The sequence below is a fragment of the Rhinatrema bivittatum genome, chromosome 1, assembly GCF_901001135.1.
Source record: "Rhinatrema bivittatum chromosome 1, aRhiBiv1.1, whole genome shotgun sequence".
Classification (NCBI taxonomy): Eukaryota; Metazoa; Chordata; class Amphibia; order Gymnophiona; family Rhinatrematidae; genus Rhinatrema; species Rhinatrema bivittatum.
The window spans coordinates 361,593,203-361,619,565 of NC_042615.1; the positions used below are offsets into that span (position 1 = coordinate 361,593,203).

At 42.0% G+C, this 26,363-nt stretch overlaps 1 protein-coding gene and 1 long non-coding RNA gene across 3 annotated transcripts in view; both read right to left on the reverse strand.

Moving 5' to 3' along the window:
* SHROOM3 (shroom family member 3) overlaps positions 1–26,363 on the reverse strand; it is a 600,371-nt gene that overhangs the window by 483,474 nt on the left and 90,534 nt on the right. The window lies entirely within an intron of this gene.
* LOC115090907 lies at positions 22,543–23,083 on the reverse strand. Its single transcript, XR_003856545.1, has 3 exons — positions 23,045–23,083; positions 22,917–22,952; positions 22,543–22,658 (listed from the first exon to the last, which is right to left on the reverse strand). It is a non-coding gene; the product is annotated as an uncharacterized LOC115090907 (long non-coding RNA).

The window sequence follows — 26,363 nt, forward strand, 5'->3', positions numbered from 1 at the left end:
AGGAAACTATCTAGGTGATTGAGAAAGAGGATTTTCCTCCTACTCATTGGAAAGTAAAAGGTATTAACTCCCCCATCCCCCCCACACACATACAATTGTCTGCTCATTTTGAAATGCTTTTCTGCTGCTGCCAGCTAGAATTGTGTCTATTGTGAGTTAAGATGAGCCGTAATCTTGCTTAGAGCAGTGGTTCCCAAACCTGACCTGCTCCCCTCCCCCAGCCAGTTCGATTTTCAGGATATCCACAATGAATATGCATGAAATAAAATTTGCATGAAATAAAATTGTCCATAGCATGCGCATTTTATATCATACATATTTATTGTGGATATCCTGAAAACCCTCAGGACAGATTTGGGAACCTCTGGCTTAGAGAGAACCTTGGGGAGGGGGGAGGGTTTCACAGAGGCACTCACTTTGTACCTGATGCTGTTTTGTCTGTTATAAAATGAACTACCGTAGTTTAATTAACTTGTTATACTTAGTTTTCATAGAATAAAATTTGTTGCAGCGGTTTTTCACTTGAATGCTATCTAACACTAGATTATCAAACATCACAAGAAAGAGCACAACACGATACTCATGATGCATTTTTGCAAAGGCCTTAGTTACTGCAAACCGCATACTGTTCCACAATAGTAAACCAAATGGTTAATTTGTCCAGATGCTCATTACTCGCCTATTGTGCCTGTAGGTGAACCTCATAGTCAGGGCAGCTTCTAGATTTTACTTGAGTAAAGCAGTCTGATTGTAACATAGTAAATGACAAAAGACCAAAATGGCCCAGCCAGTCTGCCCAATAGCACTTTGTTCACATTGGATTGCATATACATTCCCATATTGATCCCAATGCTCCCTCCCCTTCCCCCATACTTATCATCCAACCTTTCAAAATTCTACTATTCCCTTTTAGAGCTGCACCTGCCGCTCTGTGCAGGCTCTCTCATGCCTTCTTGGAGACAAAATACAGTCATGTCACTGCAGTTTTGGGCTCTGAATGATGCTCCGTGCTGGTTAACCCCATGCGTTGTTACCATCCTTTTGCCTTTAGAGAGCCTCTGTGTTTATCCTATGCTTTCTTGCATTATGTGACTGTTTTGGCCTCTGTCACTTCTTCCAGTGTTGCAAACACCACCCCATCCATTTACTAAACTGATACTACCATTTCCCCACTGCAGTGCATCTTGCACAAGCCTGAAGCCTCATGCCTACTCCATTATGTATTATTTAAACCCAGTGAAATGATGCCGTTTCTTCATTGACCTGATGAAGGAAACATACGGTAGCTCTCAACATCTAATCAAAAGCATGTTCAGTTTGTCAATCACCTACAACTTATTTGATCCTGACTTCTATGTATTATTTTTACTTGGCATATCTTTGGCACTCAGGTAGCTATGCTGAAATGCTCCTCGTTGGGTATAAAACGATTTCATACATTAAGATTATACTGAATATTATCTGGCATTGATGATCAGCTGGTTATGTTTGTCCATATTTTCAAGCACCCAGCACACACCAGGAACTGTTCTCTTCACTAAGCTCTCTGACTCCAAACTATGACCTACTACCGAACCTGCATGGTGGGGCCAATGTTAGAAGCTAAGGTGGTGAATATTCACAGAGTTCCGCATGTGTACTTGCATACATGCTATTTTAGGCATTATCGCTTTTGCGCACACGTCTGCGCATGTAAAAAAAGGGGCAGTCTAAGAGCATTCCAGGGCAGGGACAAGAGTTAAAAGCCTGGCGCGTGCCGAAATTAGGGGATGCACAAAGAAGTTGAGTTTGCATGCACCGACCACATTTTTTTAAAAGAGCCTATATAACTTCAAATCCTTCTTGTCTACGCCCCCCCAGGGCGTAAACTTCAAATCCTTCTTGTCTACGCCCCCCCAGGGCTCCTAGAATCCGATGTCTCCCCCATTCTTGAAATCACCACCATGCTCATCAACTTGGATACTCCAGCAATCATCTTAGGTGATTTCAATCTGCACATAGACATTCCTTCTCCATCTAACAGCTGCGTAACCCTCCTCTCAGCCCTGTCTGCAATGGGATTCCAACAACTAGTCAACGAACCCACACACAAAGCGGGTCACACTCTGGACTTGATTTTCGTCAATAAAGGCATTACGACTACATCCAATCTGAAGAACAAAAAGGTTCCATGGTCAGACCACACTCTCATCTCTACCTCCTTCGCACTGAAAGAATCCAACACTCCTAACATCCCCTCACCTTCATTCCACTACAAGAGGCGATGCTCCCTAGAAGACCTTAACACCCAGTTGGTCTCACAGCTCCCATTATTAGACTTCACCGACCCGAACACTGCCATTCGCTCCTGGAACAACATAACAGAAAATATAGCTAATAAGCTCTGTCCTTCAACAACAAAAAAATCTCACACCAATGCTGTCAGCAGACAACCTTGGTTTACCATTGAACTCAGAAAACTAAAACAAAGTTTAAGAAAAAAAGAAGCAATCTGGCGTAAAACCCCTTGCGACTCCACTATCTCCTCATACAAATCTATTCTATACCAGTACAAATCCCTCACCTCAAAGTCAAAAAAAGACTATTATGCATCTAAGATTCACAACCTGGTCTTTGACGCCAAAGCCCTCTTCACTTATGTCTCCAGCCTCACCCAAGCCTTACCGCGAGAAATCCCCGGCAACATGGCTCAATCCAAAGCTGAAGAACTTGCTCAGTTTTTCCAAAATAAAATCACCAATCTCCTAACACAACTGCCTCCCGACACCGCCGCCCTCCAGACATATCAACAACCTGCCTACAAAAACGTCAGCTTAAACACCTTTGAACCCGTCTCTTCCATTGAAATACAAGCCATCCTGAAAAGAATGAAACCCTCGTCTCATCCTGCAGACCACATCCCCTCCAAACTACTTCTATCTATTCCAGACACAATAGCCACACCATTGACAAATATCATCAATTGCTCCCTAGCCCAAGGAACCTTCCCAGATGATCTCAAAATAGCCTCAATCTCACCGCTCCTAAAGAAACCTAACCTTGACCCGAAGGACCCCAACAACTTCCGCCCCATCGCTAACCTCCCATTCATTGCCAAGATCATGGAAAAACTAGTGAACTCTCAACTTTCAGATTTCATCGAAGACAACAATCTTCTCTTCACCCCACAACACGGCTTCCGAAAAAATCGAGGCACAGAATCCCTCCTCACCTCGTTGACAGACCTTATCTTATTGGGCCTCGACAAAGGAAACTCTTTCCTATTGATCTTATTAGACCTATCCGCAGCATTTGACACGGTCAACCACGCCATCCTCCTAAACCAGCTGTCGTCCATATGAATCAGCGGCACTGTCCTATCCTGGTTCAAAACCTTCCTCAACAACAGAGGCTACAAAGTTAGACTCCAAAACAAGGAATCTTCAAGATTTGACGCCGTCATAGGAGTCCCGCAAGGTTCTTCATTATCTCCGACTCTTTTCAATATTTACCTTCTTCCTCTCTGCCAACTTCTCACCGACCTCAATCTAAAGTATTTCCTATACGCAGATGATATTCAAATCATCATCCCCATCAAAGACACATACTCTAAAACTCTTGACTTCTGGGAATCATGCCACCTGAAAATCAAACAACTACTCAACAGCCTTCACCTCATCTTAAACTCCTCCAAGACAGAAATCCTACTCATCTCTCCTGAGAACAATAGCTCTAACTCTTCTCTTCCTACCAACCTACCTACCTCACAAGTTAGAGACTTAGGAGTGATAATAGACAACCGGCTAAACTTCAAAGCACATATCAACAAAACAACCAAAGACTGTTTCTATAAACTCCATGTCCTGAAAAGGATAAGACCTCTCTTCCATGCTCAAGACTTCAGAACGATCATCCAAGCAGTCATCTTCTCAAAATTAGACTATTGCAATTCCCTATTGCTAGGTCTGCCCTCATCCTATTCCAAACCATTACAGATGGTTCAAAATTCAGCAGCCCGACTACTAACAGGCGCAAAAAAGAGAGACCACATAACTCCCATCCTGAAAGAGCTACATTGGCTACCCGTATACTTCCGTATCATGTATAAAGCCATGTGTGTCATCTTCAAAACTATACATCAACGCATCTCCCTCGATCTTCAAATCCCCCTCCAAGCATACAATTCGACAAGACCTACCAGAGAAGTTTACAGAGGCGCCCTCCAAGTTCCTCCCACGAAAACGACCAGACACATTACCCTCAGAGATCGGGCCACCTCCACAGCTGGCCCTTCTCTATGGAATTCCATTCCTACAGATCTCAGACTAGAACCATGCCTCCTAACTTTTAGGAAAGGACTTAAGACTTGGTTATTCAAGCAAGCTTTCCCAGACACAATCTAATGACACAATCCAAGGACTCAATCCAAGGACTCCCCAAAACATTCAACCATTAACAATACCATTTGTACATAGTATTTAATTAATTTAATTTGTATTTTGTCTAACCAGTTATTCTTTCCTATCTCTTCCTTCTTCTCCAAGTTCTGTGACCCTTGTTAATTGTAACTGTTTCCTTCGATCACCACAGTTTTAGTTTGATGTATTTAATGCACCCCGTTTCATGTAAACCAGCAAGATATGTCCTCATGATTGCAGGTATATAAAAACCTTAAATAAATAAATAAATAAATAAAAAATAAAAACTTACTCTGAAGAGAGAGCCGTGTTAAGCGGAGTGCCGCAGGGATCGGTGTTGGGACCGATCCTGTTCAATATCTTTGTGAGCGACATTGCGGATGGGGTAGAAGGTAAGGTTTGTCTTTTTGCGGATGACACTAAGATCTGCAACAGAGTGGACACACCGGAAGGAGTGGAGAGAATGAGACGGGATTTAAGGAAGCTGGAAGAGTGGTCGAAGATATGGCAGCTGAGATTCAATGCCAAGAAGTGCAGAGTCATTCATATGGGGTGTGGAAATCCTAAATAAGTGTATTTGATGGGGAGAGAAGGGCTAATATGTACAGAGCAGGAGAGAGACCTTGGGGTGATAGTCTCTAATGATCTGAAGTTGGCGAAACAATGTGACAAGGCGATAGCTAAAGCCAGAAGAATGCTGGGCTGCATAGAGAGAGGAATATCGAGTAAGAAAAGGGAAGTGACAATCCCTTTATACAGGTCCTTGGTGAGGCCTCACCTGGAGTACTGTGTTCAGTTCTGGAGACCGTATCTCCGAAGGGACAGAGACAGGTTGGAGGCGGTCCAGAAAAGGGCGACCAAAAAGGTGGAGGGTCTTCATCGAATGACTTATGAGGAGAGATTGAAGAATCTAAATATGTACAGCCTGGAGGAAAGGAGGAGCAGGGGTGATATGATTCAAACTTTCAGATACTTGAAAGGTTTTAATGATCTAAAGACAACGACAAACCTTTTCCGTTTCAAAATAATCAGCAGAACCAGGGGTCACGATTTAAAACTCCAGGGAGGAAGACTTAGAACCAATGTCAGAAAGTATTTCTTCATGGAGAGGGTGGTGGATGCCTGGAACACCCTTCCGGAGGAAGTGGTGAAGACCAAAACTGTGAAGGATTTCAAAGAGGCGTGGGATAAATACTGTGGATCCATAAAGTCTAGAGGATGTGCATGAAGAGAAGAGGCACGGGGAGGCTTGCTTGCGGGAAAGACGGCTACTAACTGGAGATTAATATCCTTATTCAATAAACATACACACAGTTAATGTAACTCCAACATTGCTCTATGCTTCAACGGCAAGAGGAAATGTGGAAAAAAGGATTTGCATCCTCAAAAAAACAGCAGGGGAGTAGCTTGCTTGTTACGACGGTTACTACCCCAAACCAAATAAGCCTGATACTTCATTTTCAATGCATATCCAGCATAGCTCTCTGCTTCAACAGCAGGGAGAATGAAGAAAAGACGATTTATATTCAGACAACAACCAACAAGGAATGAATTACATACAGGCCGATACAGTACAGTGCGCTCCGACGGAGCACACTGTTAGCCTGCTCTTGGACGCGCGTTTTCCCTTACCCCTTATTCAGTAAGGGGAGGAAAACGCGCGTCCAACCTGCGGCACCTAATAGCGCCCTCAACATGCAAATGCATGTTGATGGCCCTATTAGGTATGCGCACGGTATACAGAAAGTAAAATGTGCAGCCAAGCCGCACATTTTACTTTCAGAAATTAGCGCCGACCCAAAGGTAGGTGCTAATTTCTTCCGGCGCCGGGAAAGTGCACAGAAAAGCAGTAAAAACTGCTTTTCTGTGCACCCTCCGACTTAATATCATAGCGATATTAAGTCGGAAGTCCCAAAAAGTAAAAAAAGTAAAAAAAAAAAAAATTGAATTCGGCCCGCGGCTGTCGGGCCGAAAACCGGACGCTCAATTTTGCCGGCGTCCGGTTTCTGAGCCCGTGGCTGTCAGCGGGCTCGAGAACCGATGCCGGCAAAATTGAGCGTCGGCTGTCAAACCCGCTGACAGCTATTGCTCCTGTCAAAAAGGAGAAACATTACTCATATACTTTGTGACACACCCAAAAGGTGCCAGGGCAATGATCTTGCATTGGAAAATAGGAAGAAAATCATTTTAATTTCATTTTATGTACAATCAAGCAGGCCGATGCAATATCAGCGCGCGGAAAGCCTAACACGTGCCAATCGACCTCTCCGGCACGCGCAAATGGGCTGCCGCGGTAAAAAGGAGGCGCTAGGGGAAATTGTGCGCCCCTAGCACCTCCTCAGCAGCAGGCACCCAGGAGAGGTGGCTGTCAGCGGGTTAGGAAAACGGATGTTCAATTTTACGAGTGTCCATTTTCCTAACCTGGCTGCCGGCACATTTTTTCTTTTTTTCTTTTTTACTTAGCTCCTTTTTTCCGTTACGTTGACCTAATATTGCCAGGATATTAAGTCAGAGGAACTACAGAAAAGCAGTATTTTCTGCTTTTCAATCAACTTTAGGGGATCCTCAAAACTTAGGGGTAGATTTTAAAAGCTTGCACACGGGCTTACATGTGCGTGCGCTACCCAGCGCACACACACATGTATGCCCGATTTTATAACTTGCAAGCGCAAGTTATAAAATCGGGGGTAGACGCGCGCAAGGGGGAGCACAATTGTGCACCTTGCATGCGCTGAGCCCGCACCGAGCCACGCAGCCTTCCCCCATTTCCCCCGAGGCCGCTCCGAAATCGGAGCGGCCTCGAAGGGAACTTCCCTACCCCCCTACCCCACCTTCCCTTCCCTTCCCCTACTTCCCCCGCCCTTTCTCCCCTACATTTTCCTTTTGGTTTGTTTTGTTGCAAAACTTACTTCAACCCTGGGGCTGAAGTAAGTTGCGCGCGCCGGCCGACCGTGTAAAGCCCGGGGCTTACACGCATCACAGGGCTTTACGAGCTTCGCTGGGCTTTTTAAAAATAGGCCCGGCGCGCGTAACCCTTTTAAAATCCGGCCCTTAATACCTGCTCCGGGGCAGGCGTTAATTTCTGAGGCTAAAAATGTGCACATTTTTTTTTGTGTTTTGGGAGGTAATAGCTAATAGCCTCACCAACATGAATTTACATGTGATGAGCGCTATTAGCTTCACAGGGGGGTTAGACGCACTTTTGGACTCGCTAATCCCCTTATAACATAAGGGGTTGTGGACACACATCCAAAATGCACGTCCAAACATGGGTTAACCAGGGCACTCGGCTGAGTGCACTGTATTGCATCAGCACAAAGGTTATTAAAGAGATGCAATCACTCAGTAAATCACTCAGTAAATATTCTGAAATGTCAGCACAAATATAGTATTTGGAGCAGGACAGAGTGGCCACCACACAAATGGAGTAAATTATATAAACAGATATTCATTGCAAATATCCTGAAAACCTAGTAGGGTTACTAGGACAGATTTGGGAAGCCCTTCTGTTACATATAACCTATTTTTTTAGTTCTTTGTGACAGGAAATAGCTTTTCAATGCCTAAAGTACCAAGAAATATTTATATTTCTAGTATTTCAGCTAACCTTTATGGAAAAAAAATGTTATTTAACAAGGTATTCTTTAGGTGATTATAAACATGTTGCCACATATTTAAAAAGTTACACTTGGCAAGTTTACAATATCTAATGTTTATATTTTTTATTAAATTATAGATGTCAAGATAAATTCTTGCCTGCAACTGGGTGTTGAAATACTAAAGAATGCAAGAAAAAATACTAATTGTTGTTTAATTTTCTGCCCCTGCCTGGCTAATGAATATATGTACAAGACTGGTTGATGGTGGCCAGCAAGTTAGCTATTGCAAATTATTGGAATCCAAATACACGTTCTCATCCTTGAATAGCAAATCAGGTTCTAGTTTGTCAGAGGCAAATAAACCTCTGAAACAATAGTAGGATTTGGAGCTGTACAATGAATGTTGATTCATAGTACTATCCCAATTGTGCCTATTTTCAGGTAATTTATAGGGTAATGCAGGAGATATTGGCAGAAAAAAGCCAATTGACCCATCCAGTCTGCCCAGTTATTCTGGTCTTCACTGCTATAACTCAGCTGCCAATCATAGAAACTTGACATCTTGTAGAATATCATATGTTATCCAAGTTATATTTTGTTGTCATTGATTGTCTATTATCCTGGGCAGATGACCATAGAAGATCCCATTTATTTATATTTATTTATTTATTTATTTATTGGGTTTTTTTATACCAATCTTCCTACATTAGATGCAAATCAAACCGGTTTACAAAGAACAAAAACTTGCCTGACGGCATTACATGGAACAATGAAACATTTAAGCAACTTTAAGTAACAGTCAAAGAGAGGAAAAACTAAGTATACAATTTAATTACATAGTAATCATAAGAACCATAAAAATAAGAATAAATAAAGGAAAAGTCAAAAGCCTGAGGGACTCTTCAGAGGGATCCTGAAAAAATGAGAGAGACTAATAACAGATCAAACCATATAAGAGAGAGAAATAAACAAAGAAGTGTAGTGAGAGATGTAAAGAAGGTTTTAAACTAACCAGAGGGTTCTGGAAAAGCAAGCTTGAATAACCAAGTTTTAAGTTTTTTCTTAAAGGAGATTGGGCAAGTCTCTTGTCGGAGGTCAGGAGGGAGAATGTTCCAGTTAGAGGGACCAGCGATAGAAAAGGCCCTTTTTCTTAGAGATGTTTTTGCTTGAGGGACGAAGAGGGTACCTAGGTATGCATACTACAGAGAGTGGCTCGTTGAAAAAAGAAAAAAAGAAAACAATTCTGGATATGACTAGTGCATGGATAATAATGGTTTGAAGAATATGGGCAGCATATAGAGTTGAATGACAAAGCGTTTCAGGTTGGTAAAATTGACGGAAGAATATAAAACAAGGGGCATTGTTGGGCAGTATTTAAATAGTGTTTTGTATTTGGATTTATATATAGGAAAAGAGCCGGTATCAATAAGAATATACAGTCATTTAAGAAATGTTGGAAACGGAGAAAATTGAGTAAGGAATGAAATGTAGGTGAGTGGGGTGATGGTAACAATGACTAGGATAAAATTTGGTTAAGTTATTTGAAATTTCATTAAGAGATTTTTATTCACTTGAATATTAGATGTTAATTTGTGAGGTATGTGTTCTAATTTAAGGTTCCCTAATACATTGTGAATTGAATTGGAAATGAACTTGAAGTGGGAGAGTTGACTTTAAGAAGAGTTTATATGAACAATCGTTAAATGTGAATTTGAGAATAAATCCCCTGAAGAAACCAACGGGTGAAACAGGAGCTTCCTGTCGGGACATCGTTTAATAAAATTTAACAAGAAACAACAGTCTTAAAGGGAATCAGTAATTATATTTGAAAAGGTTCATTTATTCAATAGGGATTCTTTGTTAAATGAAAATGTTTACATTGTAACTAAGGGATTGTTGCAATATTTGTGTATGTTGTAAGTTAAAATGTAACAAATTTGTATTGTCTAATTTTAATGGTATTTAGATGAGTGAATGTGTGAGGAGTGAATGGTTTGGTTATAATAGATGTGTTTTATGTTTTTAAAAAAAAGGATTGATGAATAAAAATTAAATGTATTCAATTATTAACACGGGTATATTGTTTGTGAATCACTAGTGATAATACCTGTGATAAACCCAAGATAGGTTAACAGTATATATTTGACTGCGCTAGAGTTAGCCTATAGGCAAAAGCTGAATTTCTGATACCAGCACCTTTATTCAGGATTTATATGAAGAAAACATATTGAGGTCAATATTCAAAGGCCATTTAGGCAGATAACTGAAAAGCTATTCTAAATGGCAAAACAGTGATCTTCATCACTGTAGGCGGCTACATTCTAGTCAAATAATGAGTTATGTGGCTAGAATGTAGCCGCATAAATTTGGGGTGGGCCGGCAGTGTTTCCGGGAGGAGCAAGGTTAGTCGCATCAGTTATATGCCTACCTCTGGTCGCGCCATAGGGCTGTGCTAAAGTTAGCCAGATACACTCATCTGCGGATGATCAATAATTAGGTGAGCAAGCTCTGCAAGTGCACAAGAAAGCACATGGGGGTGAATGAAGTCAATGTTCCATGGTAAACAGTATTCTACTGTACCTCCAATACCTGTATAGTGCAAAGCAGTTCAGCACCTGTGCTCATCTAACTGCATTTATTCATTTAATTAATTAATTAAACTTGCTTTCATGCCTATCGATCATTCAGTACAAAGTAGGTTACCATAAAAATCAACACATATAGTACACAGTATGAAGAGACAGTACAAAAAGGGAATAAAGACAGAACAGCTGATAACTGCTAATGTATGGAAGCTTGTTTTCATAGAATATGGAACTCTGCTGCCATCTGCTGATGGAAATGAGAACTTTAGCTTTATCTTTTGTTCACATTTATTAACTGCTTAAATAAAACTAGGTGATGTACAAATAAAAACATTCATAAAATGCAAGTCATACATTACAAAAATCTTCCAACAAGCATCATGGGCAATGGTAACCAGATGTAATTGTTTGCAGCAAAGACCTAGTTTAATAAAAAGCCTGTTTGAATATTCATGTTTTCAGTAGTGTCTTGAACATATTTAGGCTGTCTGCAAACCATAATGCCTCTGGAAAGGTATTCCATATGATCTACATATTCCTAAGGAAAGTGGCTTCAAGTTATTTTTAATTTCAACCACAACAGATATGAGAACTGAGTACTTTTGTACACATGTGCAAAGGACATGTAACCCTCTCTTGGGGCACATAAAATGTGAGAGATGTCTGTCTGCTGCCTGTTTATGACTCAAGCATCAGTCCTTTTTGTGGGCTCACTGTTAAAAGTGGTCAGACTGGATATGATACAGAGGCAAGGACAATATTCACTCAGATGGAAAAGGAAACCCAGCCTCGCCCGTTTCCCCTCTGTTCCCCTCTCTGACTGCTCCCCAGCTTTCTTCAGCACTGATTCAGCTTCTGTCAAACCCACATCTTGGGATGCAAAACCTTTAGTTCATGGGTTTCCAGCAGTCAGAGATTATAACATATTTAAGTTATTGGTTTGATCAGGGTTCACAGGTATCTAGAGGCAAGCTGTAGCAGCTACTTCATAACAACAAAATGTTCCTACCCACTATATACTACTTATCCTCTAAAGAAGAAATATTTAAAGTACTTTCCCCTTCAGCAGAAAAACTATTCCCATTTCTACGAACACCTCTTTCTTCTCCAAGCTGAAAATGTGCAACTTGTCTCACCACATGCTGCAACCCGGTTACCTTCCCAGACAGGATCCTGATTTCCCTTGCAAGGTATTTGCAAGGGAATCCCCAGCATCCTAAGCTCACACCCCAATGAACTACTGCACTTCTTTTTTGTCTTCCCCAGACGCTGGAACCTCGGAGCACTCCTCAGTCTTCGGATCATATTCTGATCCCTTGGCTGTTATCCCTTGGAAGAAATACTCCTCCAGCCTCAGGCCCTTCCCTTCAGGGTGAAAGTCTCTGTAGAGCACTCTCTCCTTGAGAAGAGGCACTCCAGGCAACCCAGCCTCCTAGTGAATCCCTTCATTCTCCTCTCACCAAACTCGGAACCTAGGCTTATATGGGTCTAGAGGATCCTCTTCCCCACATCTCTTAAAGGGGACTCTATGTATCCACATAAAGTGCACCCAATTTGACCTTCTCAGTAGTTTACATACAGAAAAAGGATAAGTAACATTCAAACACCATTCATCTGAAAACCTGGGACTCAGAATCCCCTCATTATTTCTTCAGAAGACCTTCCATAATGTATCCCTTTTTCTAACAATATGGTTCCAAAATACCAAGACAACTGAAGTTATTTTAGATGTCATCCTACCACCATTACCAAAACTCCAAATACAGATTATATGACTACCCCTCCCAGACTTTCTCCAAGGGCCATTCCAGGGACATAGACACAGGTAGGCAGTGACCCAACTGGAAGAGGCCGGTCGGAGCAATGCCGACACGGGATCCCATTCCCGTGATGGCGATGAGGAGGGGACTCAGAAAAAGCAGGGCCGTTGCAGGATCCCATCCCTGCGATGACGAAGAGAGGGGCCAGAGCTACAAGGCTGTCACGAGATCCCACCCCTGCAAAGGCGAAGAGGAAGGTCTCAGAAGAAGAAAGGCTGCTGGGGGATCCCATCCCCACGGTGGCAGAAGTAGGACTTTGGCTAAGCCTAATGAAAAGGACCTGCATGTGGGTGGGTGAGAATGGAGCTTGAATGTGTGTTTTTGGGGTGAGAATGGAAGCTTGAATGTGGATACGTGGTTGAGAATCGAAGCCTGGGTGTGCGTGTGTGTGTATAAGAATGGGAGACTGGGTGTGGGTCTGTGTGGGCATAAGAATGGGAGCTTGGGGGGAGGGGGTGAGAGAGTGAGAGCTTTTGTGTGTATGATAGACCATGTAGAATGAGAGCTTCTGTGAGTGTGTATAGAGAATGTGAGCTTGTCTGTGTGTGGGGAGAGCATATGAGAGTGTGAGCTTGAGTGTGTGAAGGAGTCTGTGAGAGAAAGTATGTGTGTGTGTGTGTATGTGTGTGTGAGGAAGGAAGGAAGGGAAGAAGACAGTAGAAGAGAGACACTGAAAAGGAATTAGGAAATGAGCGACAAGGGAAAAATAGGAAAAGAGACTGGGAGCAACTGATTAGAAAAATACAAAGATCAGACAACAAAGGAAAAAAAATGTTTACATTTTAGCAATTGGAATATGCCATCTTTGGGAATATGCATTTCTTATATTTTTGTATTTTGCTCTTTCTTCAGTATTCCTCTGTTCACAGTCTAGTTTCTCAGGCTTTCTATTTTGGTTTTGTTTGCATGTTTCTGTTTCTGATTTGTAGTCTCTTATTTCTATATTAGATAAGGGTTTGTCTCTGTTTTGCCTGTGTGTGTGACTGAAGTGCAGTATTTCTTCTTACATGTAATTTCTCTGTAGTAGTCCAGCTTGCTCTGTTATTCCAGTAGGTGATGTATTAATGTTCTAGGGCCTGATGTAGTATTTGCATTGTAGCTTAAGACATTTTATTGGACAATAAGCCAGACATCTGTGTTGTCACTGAAACATGGTTTAAAAACACAGACACAGTGCTAATTAACCAAATACCTAAACATCTGTATGATATTGTTTCCATACCCAGAAGTAATAGAAGAGGTGGTGGGCTTCTAATTACTGCAAAAAAAAAGAACAGAGACTTGTGCTTCAATCCACAAATACTGTGCCTCATTATGAAATTGTTTTTTTTAGATCCAAACATTTACAAATTTGTTTATTATATGCACCACCAGGCTTGCTGGAACATAATGCCTCCCCGTTAGTAGAATTCATCATAGATAATATAGACATGGACGCCCCTGCTATCATTCTGGTTGACTTCAACTTACATGTTGATGTCTCACCCCTCACCCCCAGTTGCGATGCTCTGTTAGTCACTTTGCGTACCATAGGCTTCAAACAAATAGTAGACCTTCCTACTCCCAAAGCAGGTCACACTGTGGATTTAATTTTTATTAACTCACATTTTGAAATCACTTTCATGTTTACCTGTTCCATGGTCAGACCACAGACTAATCAATACAAATCTTTCTCCAAACAAGCCGAAATGCAAACCATGTCAGGCAGAGGACCTAATTGAACTACTCCCAAATGCCCTCAAAAACCGAGATTTAACAGATATCGCCGTTTCATCATGGAATACCATCACGAAAGACCTAGCCAATATCTGCTGCCCCATAGTAAAAAAAGAAATAAAGCCCTCCCTTAAACGCAATGTTCCCTGGTACACATCAGATCTTAAAACATTAGAACGTTCCCTCAGAAACGCTGAAAAAAAATGGTGAAAAAACCCTACATCCACTACTCTTGGAACTTATAGGGCAATGCTTTATAAATATAGAACGAAGATCCTTAAAACTAAACGCGATTTTTTTCTCAAAAAAATCCATGACTTTCAATTTAACCCAAAAATGCTGTTTTTGTATGTAGCCGATTTAACTAAAACTGCCCCATTTTCTATACCCAACAGCAATTTTGAAGCTAAATGTAAAGACCTTGCACATTTCTTCAGAGACAAGATCCTAAATTTAATGACAAAGCTTCCAAAATCCAATATAAACAAAATCAGTTTACCAAAACACCCTGAAATAGTATGGTCCACGTTTGAGTGTATATCCTCCACTGAAATCGAGACTCTCATAAGGAAAATGAATCCGGCTGCGCATCCAGTAGATGCCATTCCTGTGAAATCCTTAAAATTAGTGTCAAATCTACTTGCCAAATCTTTGGCCGACATCATCAATATATCTTTATCGCAAGGTAGTTTTCCAGACAAGATAAAATGTGCCATAGTCAAACCCATCCTAAAAAAAAAACCACACTTAAGCCCTTCAGATCCAGCCAACTTCAGACCAATCTCGAACCCTCCTTTCCTGGCTAAATTATTGGAAAAAGTTGTAAACCAGCAACTATCAGATCATATAGAGAAACATAACATACTTTACCCCTTCGCAAATTTTTTAGCACAGAAACTCTATTAGTTTCCCTTATGGACATGGTCCTTAGAGGACTTGACAATGGACAATCATACCTCCTCGTGATGCTTGATATATCAGCAGCATTTGATACTATCAATCACAAAACTTTAATAGACAGACTTGTAGAAATTGGCCTATCAGATGTTACTCTGCAATGGTTTAAATCATATTTTAAAAACAGACTCTATAAGGGTAAAATAGATATTTCCAAATCTGAACTGATAGATTTGGACTAAGGAGTCCCACAAGGATCCTCCCTATTCTCGACATTATTCAACATATACATGTTGCTACTGTGCAAACTACTAGCCAGCCTCGGGCTAACGCATTTTATCTATGCTGATGATGTGCAAATTTTAATTCCAATCACTGAATCTATAGCAAAAGTGCTAAAGTTATGGGAAGTCTATCTCTCTACAATAAATCAACTTCTAACCCAGATGAGTCTATCTCTAAACACATCCAAAACAGAATTCCTAATAATCTGTCATAAACTAAACGATAAAGTCATTTCAGACGTAAAATCAAAACAAATTAAACATCCTATCTCGCATGAAGTAAAGGACCTAAGTATAATACTTGACAGTGAATTAAACTTAAAAACATTTATAAGTACGACTATCAAAGACTGTTACTATAAATTTCACGTATTAAAAAATCTAAGACCACCTCCTCCACTCAAACGATTTCAGAACTTTTCTTCAAGCTTTAATCTTTTCAAAAATTGATTACTGTAATGCCATACTTAGGCCTTCCAGCTTCCACGATCAGACCCCTTCAATTTCTACAGAATGCTACTGCTAGAGTTCTGACCAATATCCGGAAAAATAACCACATAACACTATTTTGAAGGAATTGCATTGGCTTCCAATATCACATAGGATTCTTTTCAAAAGTTTAACTCTAATCCATAAAACATTATATAATGACAATGTAGAATGGCTTAATGCGGCCCTTCATTTTTACACCCCCCAAAGAATCACGCGCTGAGCCAGCAATGGTACCTTACCAATACCGTCTCCAAAACTAGCACATCTCATCTCTGTGAGAGAACGAGCCCTATCGTTAGCAGGCCCTCACCTATGGAACTCCTTACCTCAAGATTTAAGGACTAGAGCCTAACCCCCATATTTTTAAGAAAAAATTAAAGACTTGGTTGCTCCAGCAAGCCTATACATAATTGCTACCTTCACACTACTCAATATTACATATAATTTTATTCTATTCATAAAAGCAAAGCACCTTTCTACACAGCCCACAGTTTTAATTGTTTGATTTTAGTCTCACTTTTTAGAGATTTTTATTGTATATTTTAATTGATTGTTTTCTTAAATTCCTGATGTAACTGATCGTTTTGTCTTTTAACTATTTCTTTATGTATCACTCTGTAAACCGATGTGATGTTCCTAACGAACGTCGGTATATAAAAGCAAATAAATATATAAGAACATACCATACTGGGTCAGACCAAAGGTCCATCAAGCCCAGCATCCTGTTTCCAAAAGTGGCCAATCAAGGCGATAAGAACCTGGCAAGTACCCTAAAACTAAGTCTATCCCATGCTACTAATGCTAGTAATAGCAGTGGCTATTTTCTAAGTCAACTTGATTAATAGCAGGTAATGAACTTCTCCAAGAACTTCTCCAAACCTTTTTTAAACCCAGCTACACTAACTGCACTAAACATATCCCCTGGCAACAAATTCCAGAGTTTAATTGTGCACTGAGTGAAAAAGAACTTTCTCCGACTAGTTTTAAATGTGCTACATGCTAACTTCATGGAGTGCCCCATAGTCCTTCTATTATCCGAAAGAGTAAATAACCAATTCACATTTACCCATTCTAGACCTCTCATGATTTTAAACATCTCTATCACATCCCCCTCAGCCATCTCTAATCCAAGCTGAACAGTCCTAACCTCTTTAGTCTTTCCTGGTTGCCCTTCTCTGTACCTTCTCCATCACAACTATATCTTTTTTGAGATGCGGTGATCAGAATTGTACACAGTATTCAAGGTGCAGTCCCACTCTGAGGCGATACAGAGGCATTATGACATTTTCCGTTTTATTCACCATGCCCTTTCTAATAATTCTTAACATTCTGTTTGCTTTTTGACTGCCACAGCACACTGAGCCAACGATTCCAATGTGTTATCCACTATGTTGCCTAGATCTCTTTCTTGGGTGGTAGCTCCTAATATAGAACCTAACATCGTGTAACTGTAGCATGGGTTATTTTTCCCTATATGCATCACCTTGTACTTATCCACATTAAATTTCATCTGCCATTTGAAAGCCCAATTTTCCAGTCTCACAAAGTCCTCCTGCAATTTATCACAATCCACTTGTGATTTAACTACTCTGAATAATTTTGTATCATCTGCAAATTTGATTACCTCACTTGTTTTATTCCTTTCCAGATCAGGTATAAATATATCAAAAAGCACGGGTCCCAGTACAGATCCCTGACACACTTCACTGCCCAACCCCCTCCACTGAGAAAATTGTCCATTTAATCCTACTCTGTTTCCTGTCTTTTAACCAGTTTGAAATCCACGAAAGGACATCGCCACCTATCCCATTACTTTTTACTTTTCCTAGAAGCCTCCCATGAGGAACTTTGTCAAATGCCTTCTGAAAATCCAAATACACTACATCTACCAGTTCACATTTATCTACATGTTTATTAACCCCTTCAAAAAAGTGAAGCAGATTTGTGAGGCAAAACTTGCATTGGGTAAGGCCATGCTGACTTTGTTCCATTAAATCATATCTTTCTATATGTTCTGTGATTTTGATCTTTAGAACACGTTCCACTATTTTTCCTGGCACTAACTGGTCTGTAGTTTCCCGGATCGCCCCTGGAGCTCTTTTTAAATATTGGGGTTACATTAGCCACCCTCCAGTCTTCAGTCTTCAGGTATAATGGATGATTTTAATGATAGGTTACAATTTTTACTAATAGGTCTGAAATTTCATTTTTTAGTTCCTTAAGAACCCTGAGGTGTATACCATCTGGTCTAGATGATTTACTACTCTTCAGTTTGTCAATCAGGCCTGCCACATCTTCCAGGTTCACAATGATTTGGTTCAGTTAATCTGAATCATCACCCATGAAAACCTTCTTCGGAACGGGTATCTCCCCAACATCCTCTTCAATAAATACTGAAGCAAAGAAACTGTTTAATCTTTCCGCAATGGCCTTATCTTCTCTAAGTGCCCCTTTAACCCCTCAATCATCTGACTCCCTCACAGGCTTTCTCCTTCGGATATATTTTAAAACATTTTTACTGTGAGTTTTTGCCTCTACGGCCATCTTCTTTTCAAATTCTCTCTTAGCCTGTCTTATCAATGTCTTACATTTAACTTTCCAACCCTTATGCTTTATCCTATTTTCTTCTGTTGGATCCTTCTTCCAATTTTTGAATGAAGATCTTTTGGCTAAAATAGCCTCTTTCACTTTACCTTTTAACCATGTTATGTCATTTTGCCTTCCTTCCACCTTTCTTAATGTGTAAAATACATCTGGTCTGTTATTTGAGCCCTGAGAGTCAGTGCTGAGACTGTATGGTATGGCAAGGTTCTAGATGTTTCTTTCTTTGCAGTAGTTTGTGTTACTTCACAAAATAGCAGTGGAAGTATATTTTTGGCTGAGGTAACACCAGAATTTCAATATTTTATTTTCATGGTGGTTGTATTGTGAATTGTTCTAGCTTTGCTCTGCACCTGTTCTGATGATTAATGATATTTTATTGTATTTATGATGATTTCTGGTTTTCTGCAAATAATTAATACATTCATTTTTGTTTCATTACATAATTGATTGGATCTGTTTGTTTTCTTTGCTTTTTACATGATATACTTGCGCATTTATAAACTGCAATAAATATAATATACAGATTAATAAGGAATTTTTAATTCTGGTAAGTGCTTGAAATAATTGAGGTAAAATGTTTTAAAGTTTCATGCATGATGCATTACAGCTGTTGCAAACTACTTAGAAATCATTGAAGGCTGCATTATATGGCATTATTTATCAATAAGAATACAACTAGTAGGTCTCAGACCTGCATGACTACAGCCCACCCATGTTAACCTTGTGCCCACCCAAAAAAACAGTTCTGGCTACGCCACTAGGCCATACATAGTGACACAGGGCCCAGTGTGGAGACCCCTCATACACATATGTATTTGTTTTCAAACAGCTGTATTATTTGACTACTTTTAAAGCTTGAAAATAATGTATGAAGTATAATAGTGGATTCAACACTAAACTTTATATAGTAATAGATAAAAAAATGTCCTGAACTGAATTTAGATCCAGAGTTATAATGGTATGAAGCACTGACGTGTTTGGGAGTCCCTCTGGTTTTACTCTGTTATCACCGTGTTACAAGTGTAATGAATCCTATTGGAATCATTATCTTTACGCCATAGTTTGAGAAACAAAATATGAGGCCTACATTCAGGAACTTTAGCCGAATGTGAACAGGTTAAAAAATTATTATTAAATAATAGTTACCTGGGCTTTGCAGAGGCAGGGCTGGGAAGAGACAACATGCTGCTCTTTTGTTCTGGCACTGTCTCTCTCTTGGAATGAGCTGTTAAAGCAGAGAGAAAGGCAGCTGCAGCCCCCAGCAATGATGATATCATAGCCTGGACTCTTATAGGAGCCAGGTTATATCAGCAGCGCAGGGCAGGCACAAAAGTAAAATAAAATCAAAGTAGAACAAAGTTAAGACAGAGTAAAATAAAGGCAAGAGGGGGAAAGGACAAGCAGCAAAGAGTACTTACCAAGCACAGAGCACAGCAGGGACAGCAGCAAGGGATGCTGGGATAGCCTCTGCTGCTTGGCTGTATAAGAGAGGGTCCTGGAGAGAAAGATGAATCCTGGAAAGCAATCCATGTAGCCCCCGGGAAAAGCAGTTTAAAAATAAATGTTTGGACCAGTTTGAATGTTGGGGTGACCAGGGCTAGCCCCCATCACTTGTAATGGTAAATGTTACCCCTAAGGATCCCTGGGTACTATTTTCTCTGTAATTATCAAGAGAGCATAGATACCCCAGGTCAGAAAAAAGATCTGACTTTTTGCACTTTTGGCAGAAAGAAGATAGCATCTGAGAAGCAAGGCAGCAGCTGAAGCAGGCTGGAGAAAAAAAAGCCACAGTTGTAAAAGAAATTAATAGACAGAAAGAAAAGCATCAAAGAGAGAAAGAAAGCAAAGAGGGAAAACAGTTGGAACAGGACAGAGGCAAAAGCATTACTCCTGCCATTCCACAGGACCTGCTCCGATGCCAAAAAAAAAGATACTACAAAACAATAAGTATATTTGTTTTATTGCTTATGCTGAGTACAGAGGATAAAAATCAAGAGTTAGTTAATGGTAATTGCCCAGCTAAAGAGGCATGTTTATTCAAATTCAGCTTATTAGGACAGGACTGTATACTCTATTGTTGAATAAGTGAACATTTATGTGATACCACTTGTTCTGTTGAGAGAGACTTTAACTTTACACAGGACAGCATTAAGATTTGATAATCTTTAGCAAAGGAAATCCTGTTGCGCTCTGGCGTGGACACTTGTCCTGGGACAGTGAAGGAACATCTCCTGAAAGAGAACAGGAGGTAACTGCCCCCAGGGGGCGGAGCACTGGAGGAGACAGAGGCTAGGAAGAGCTTCACCACTGGAAGCCTGAGGTCCCCCCGGGAGGAGCCCATAGGGACTCGGGCCGCTTGGACTTAGGTGGGCCTCGCAGGGTCTCCTGGGAGAGTGTAAGCCCGGCGTGCCCATGGACACAGGGGGAACGCGATCGGGTTCGAAGTTGGAGGCCGGTTGGAACAAGGAGAACCAGAACAGAGTTGGTGATGACAAGGCGAGGAACAGAGCCAGAATCTGGAGACAAGGTCAGGCAGGCCAAGGTCAAGATCCAGAGGTCAGTCCGAGGAATGGTCAGTAAAGCAGGGGTCAGGTACCGGAGGTCAGGTGAGGTCAAAGGCAGGCTGAGGTCTTGAGGCAGTCAGACAGGTCAGAAGCAAGCTGAGGTCTTTGAGGCAGGCAGGCAGGTCAGGAACAAGCTGAGGTCAGTACCAGTAAGACAGTCCGAGGGTACTACCTGGGTAGACAGACAGATGAACTCAGGAACAAGCAGGACGCAGGAACTAGGATACAGGAACGAATCAGGAACAGAACTGGAACAGAAGGATCCTGGAACGAGACTAGGAACAGACAAGAGCAGGAACAAACGCAGAGGCAATCTTAGAACAAACCAACCTGATTGCCAAGGCAAGGAAGCATAGACAGGAACTTCCTTATATCGAGGGATCAATCAGGGCGCGCCGCGGAGCTAAGACCCGCCCTTTACCCTACATGAGTCCGGGCAGTCCGCGCGCGTGCATAGGGGCGTGACTAACATGGCAGAGGATGCTGAGCCTCGGCGTGAGGCCTGGCGCGCAGTGGAAGGCCCGGCGACCGCCGCTGCGGGACGCCGGGGCCTGGCAGGGCTGGCAACTACCGCGAGGGAGATCGTCCCGGGACCCGCTGTGGAACCATGAAGGTGAGCAGGCCCGTGCGCGGGACGGCCGGGGGCGTTGCGCGTAACAAATCCAAGTTTACTGGAGAACCTGCCAAGCTGCCTTTGTTTCCCAGTTACTGTGCCAGGGAAGGAAGCTGCTGCAGAAACAGTGTGAATGCTATTGCACAAAAGACACTAACCTTCTTTTTATTCTCTCCATACACAGAAAACAGAGAAAAAATTGCTTATCCTTTTATTTTTCTCTTTAGGACCACACTGAGTTAACATTGCTTTTTAGAGATGTGAATCGGAACCGGAATCGGTTCCGATTCACATTGTGATTTTTTTTCATCCGGCCCGATCGGGTTTTTTTTTATCGGCTGCGCCCGAGCCGATAAACAAAAAACCCACCCCGACCTTTTAAAACTAATCCCTTAGCTTCCCCCCCCCCCCAAAAAAAACTTTTACAGGCACCTGGTGGTCCAGTGGGGTCCCGGGAGCGATCTCCCGCTCTCGGGCCGTCGGCTGCCACTAGATGCCACTGGATGGCCCGCGCCATTTTTAAAGATGGCGCCGGCCATCCAGTGCTCCCTCCATGTGACAGGGGCCGGCCAATAGCACGGATACCCTGCCACATGGTAAGGGCAAAGGGCCATCAGCGCCATTTTTATTAGTGGCAGCCAACGGCCCGAGAGCAGGAGATCGCTCCCGGGACCCCCACTGGACCACCAGGTGCCTGTAAAAGGTTTTGGGGGGGTCGGGAGGGTGGGGAAAGCTAAGGGATTAGTTTTAAAGGGTCGGGGTGGGTTTAGGGGTTATTTTTGTGTGCCGTTTTTCCCGCCCTCCCCCAAAACGATAAGAGATCCCCACGAACAATTTTGTGGGGTTTTCCTATCGGTTTCGGGGAGCCCCCGATTTCTGACGACTTTGAAAATATCGTACGATATTTTCAATCGTCAGAAATATGATTCACATCCCTATTGCTTTTAATTACACCTTTGGAAGATTGTCATGGAGAGTGTAATGAGTCCTTCCCCATTTTATTAAATTAAAGCATAGGCAACACATTGAAGAAAGAAAAAAGAAGATTTACAAATCATCAATCCAGCATCCACATCGATTGCAGGACCTGGAAAGAACCAAAATACAGGATCAAGATACAGGAACCAGCTACAAAGAAACCAAGCTACAGACTTTGAGCTAAGTATATTTGTACCACAGCCTAGCTAGACCAACTCACAGGAAAGATACAGGCTCAAACAAAGAGTATACACCTACACAGACAAAGAATGAGACAGCTACAAGACAACTCTGAACAGAAAAGGTTTAATAAAGGAAAACACGGAGAACAAGACACAGCTACAGTCCTAAAGTAAAGGATACTTACCTTTTTGCTACTGCCTGGCAGCAGGAACAGGGATACCTGCAAAAAGACAGTGAATTCAAAACATTAAATTCTTGAACATACTGTTCATATTTTGGTTAATATTTAACACCTTAGAATACTTATCTGACCGTTATTCTTGAACAGTCATTCTTGATTGCCATCTCAGGAACAGCTGCATCTTTAGTGTATATAAAAACATCTTGTATATAAAATAAATTTTCAGGATTGTTATCAACATTGTTTATGGTTCTTTGCATTTTATTGCTGTTCATGCTAATAAATCGTGTTTTACTATACAGCAGATGAAATTCAGGCATTCAGTAGCCTTCACCCCTTTCCCTCTTTTATCCCTGCTCTCCCTCCCTACCTGCAGGAGATGATATTGGGTGGGGTCCAGTCCCCTGACTTGCAGCACCAAGAGAGAGAGAGGGTTTCTGAGTGTCCGCTGCCAGCTCCATCGTAAGTCTCTGCTTTATATACCCTCGGCCACATACAGACACTATAGTGGAAGAGACTTCCTCTCCAGTGTGGTTTACACGAATATTCAGCAAGACATGTCTCCCACTGAATACCCTCAGCTAAAGTTACCTGTACATGTTTACCTAGATAACTCGAACCTTAACTGGATATATTCAACATACAGCCGGCTAAGTGAAAATAATAATTTAAAAAATGGCAAGCAAGGAAATCCCCCAATCCCCCCCCCCTCCCCCTAAATAAGTTCAGTAAGGTAAGGATTGGAAGTCTCCCCACACTCCTCAACCATAGAATTTGATTACAAACATGGAGCAAGCCATAGCAGCCCGAGGGCCATCACCCCAAGATATTTAAATTTCAAACATGCTAAGGGCCCCCTTCCTCTTAATAAACTATGACCGTCACCCTGGAGCCCCTAAATCTCAAGGTCAGCCAGATCAATCAAACCTTACTGCTCTGGCTGCATCCAGCATTGCTCTGACAGCAACTCTGATAGTGTACGCTACCAGCATTTCCGTCAGAGCAATGCTAGACGCAGCCAGAGTGATAGGACTCTACTGCTTTGGCCATCAATGGGAGTAGGGCAGTTTGTTAGTTTGTCTGGAAGGTGGGGTGGAGGAGGAGGGGATCCAGGTCTTAACTGAAATTTAAGTATCTCCAGCAGAGGGGGCCCTAGGATTGCTTAGGCCCACTCCATGTTATTAATTAAATTGCGAGATTGGAGGGATTAGGGGAGGGGGGGGGGCAGGAATTGGATGTTAGTCCTGACATTAAATTTAGGGACACCTGCTTCTGGCGTTAAATGTTTATAGGCACCGGAATGTCTCAACCGCTGACACCATTCTAGCATCTGGGCCTTCAGCTGCTGTGCTCCCCCACCAGCCAGGAAGGCAACATTATTGAGCAAAAATCAGTGTAGGGCTGGAGCCAGCACACACAGCCTCACAAACCCTGAAGTGTCACGCCCTCCTCTTCCCGCATTGCTTCCTGTTACCAGGGAAACCTTTGCAGGGCCTGTGAGCACTGGATTTGGCCCCTACGCTGATTTTTTTCTCAATACAGCAGCCCGACTGAAGAAGGAGCACTGCAACTACAGGCCCTAAGCTGATCAGAAACATGATTTGGGAGGTCAAAGGGAGAGGTCTGACGTGAGATGATCTGGTCAGGGACCCTCAAACCCTCCAATCATTTCGGGGGGAAGGGGGTACTTCCCTCCCTCCCCACAATTGTGGGTGAGAGTGTGGACAATTCTCTCCCTCACTTCCAATGATTTCTGGATTGGAAAGGGGATTTACCCCCAATCAAGAATATGGGGGGGAGGCAGGGATGCCCAATCTTTCCCCTATACCTAAGGGCACCCAAATTTTAAATCTGGCCCTAGATATATGTGCATACAATGGTGACCTATTGTATGTAAATCTATCTCATGCATATTCACTATAGATATCCTGAACACCAGATGGTTTGGTTGAGAGCCACTCCTCTAGCTCACGTGCGCTCAGTGAGTGCAGCAAATTGACCTGGTTTTCAGGATATCCACAATGAATATTCCTCAGTTGGATCACTGCAAGAGTAATTTTCATAACTTGGCAAGCCTGAAAACCAGACCAGGGCCAGAACTGAGAACTCTTGTCCTGGCAGCTTAGGTGGCCACCAGCAAGGGTGTAATCATTGTAGGGGAAATGTTATACTTGCTTAGGAGCCTATGCACTAGAGGCCAGATTTTAAAAGGCTCGCGTGCGCTTCCATGTGCACATGGTTCCCGTCGCACACACATGGATGCAGCTGTTTTATAACTTGCGCGCGTCGGTGCGCCCATATTATAAAATACAATTCCCACGTGCACATGTGCGCCGTATTTTAATGTCTGCGTGCATTTGCAGGCGGATGGCCTCCTCTGCGCGCGGAGGGGGGATTTTTTCAATTACGCGGGGCGACGCGATCAGGCTTCTTCCCTGTTCCCTACCCCACTACCTAACCTTCCTCCTTTTTTCCCTCTCCACCCCAACCCCTAAATATACCCTAAATAACCCTTTTTTGTTTGTTTTGTAATTTACCTGCTCTGACGAGCAGAAGTAAATTTTATTTATTTATTTATTTATTTATTTAGAGTTTTATATACCGGCAATCATGAAAACATATCTTGCTGGTTTACATAGAACGGGGGTGCAATAAATACATAGAACTTAAAAACATAGAACCAGAACTGAGGTGACAGAAGGTACAGTTACATTTAACAATGGAGGCCAAACTTGGAGAAGGAAAAAGAGAAGAGAGGATAGAAATGGTTAAACAATGTACAATTTAAATGTAGTATACAAAATAAATGTTATATACAAATGGTAAGGTATTTTGGGAGTCATTGGGTTGTGTCCGGAAAAGCTTGCTTGAATAACCAAGTCTTAAGTTTTTTCCTAAAAGTTGGGAGGCAGGGCTCCTGTCTGAGGTCTGTAGGAATGGAATTCCACAGTAGAGGGCCAGCTGTGGAGGTGGCACGATCTCTTAGGGTAATGTGTTTGGTCGTTTTCACTGGGGGAACCAGGAGGGAACCTCTGTAAGCATCTCTGGTAGGTCTAGTAGAGTTATGTACTTGGAGAGGGAATTGGAGATCGAGAGTGGTGAGTTGATGAATAGTTTTATAGGTGATAGTTATGGCTTTATACATGATACGGAAGTATACGGGTAACCAATGAAGCTCTTTCAGGACTGGTGAAATGTGGTCTCTTTTCCTTGCGCCTGTCAGGATACGGGCAGCTGAATTTTGAACCATCTGTAGTGGTTTGGAGTAGGATGAAGGTAGACCTAGCAATAGGGAATTGCAGTAGTCCAGTTTCGAAAATATGACTGCTTGGATGATCGTTCTGAAATCTTGAGCGTGGAAAAGAGGTCTTATCCTTTTCAGGACCTGGAGTTTATAGAAGCAGTCTTTGGTTGTTTTGTTGATGTGGGCCTTGAAGTTTAGCCGGTTAT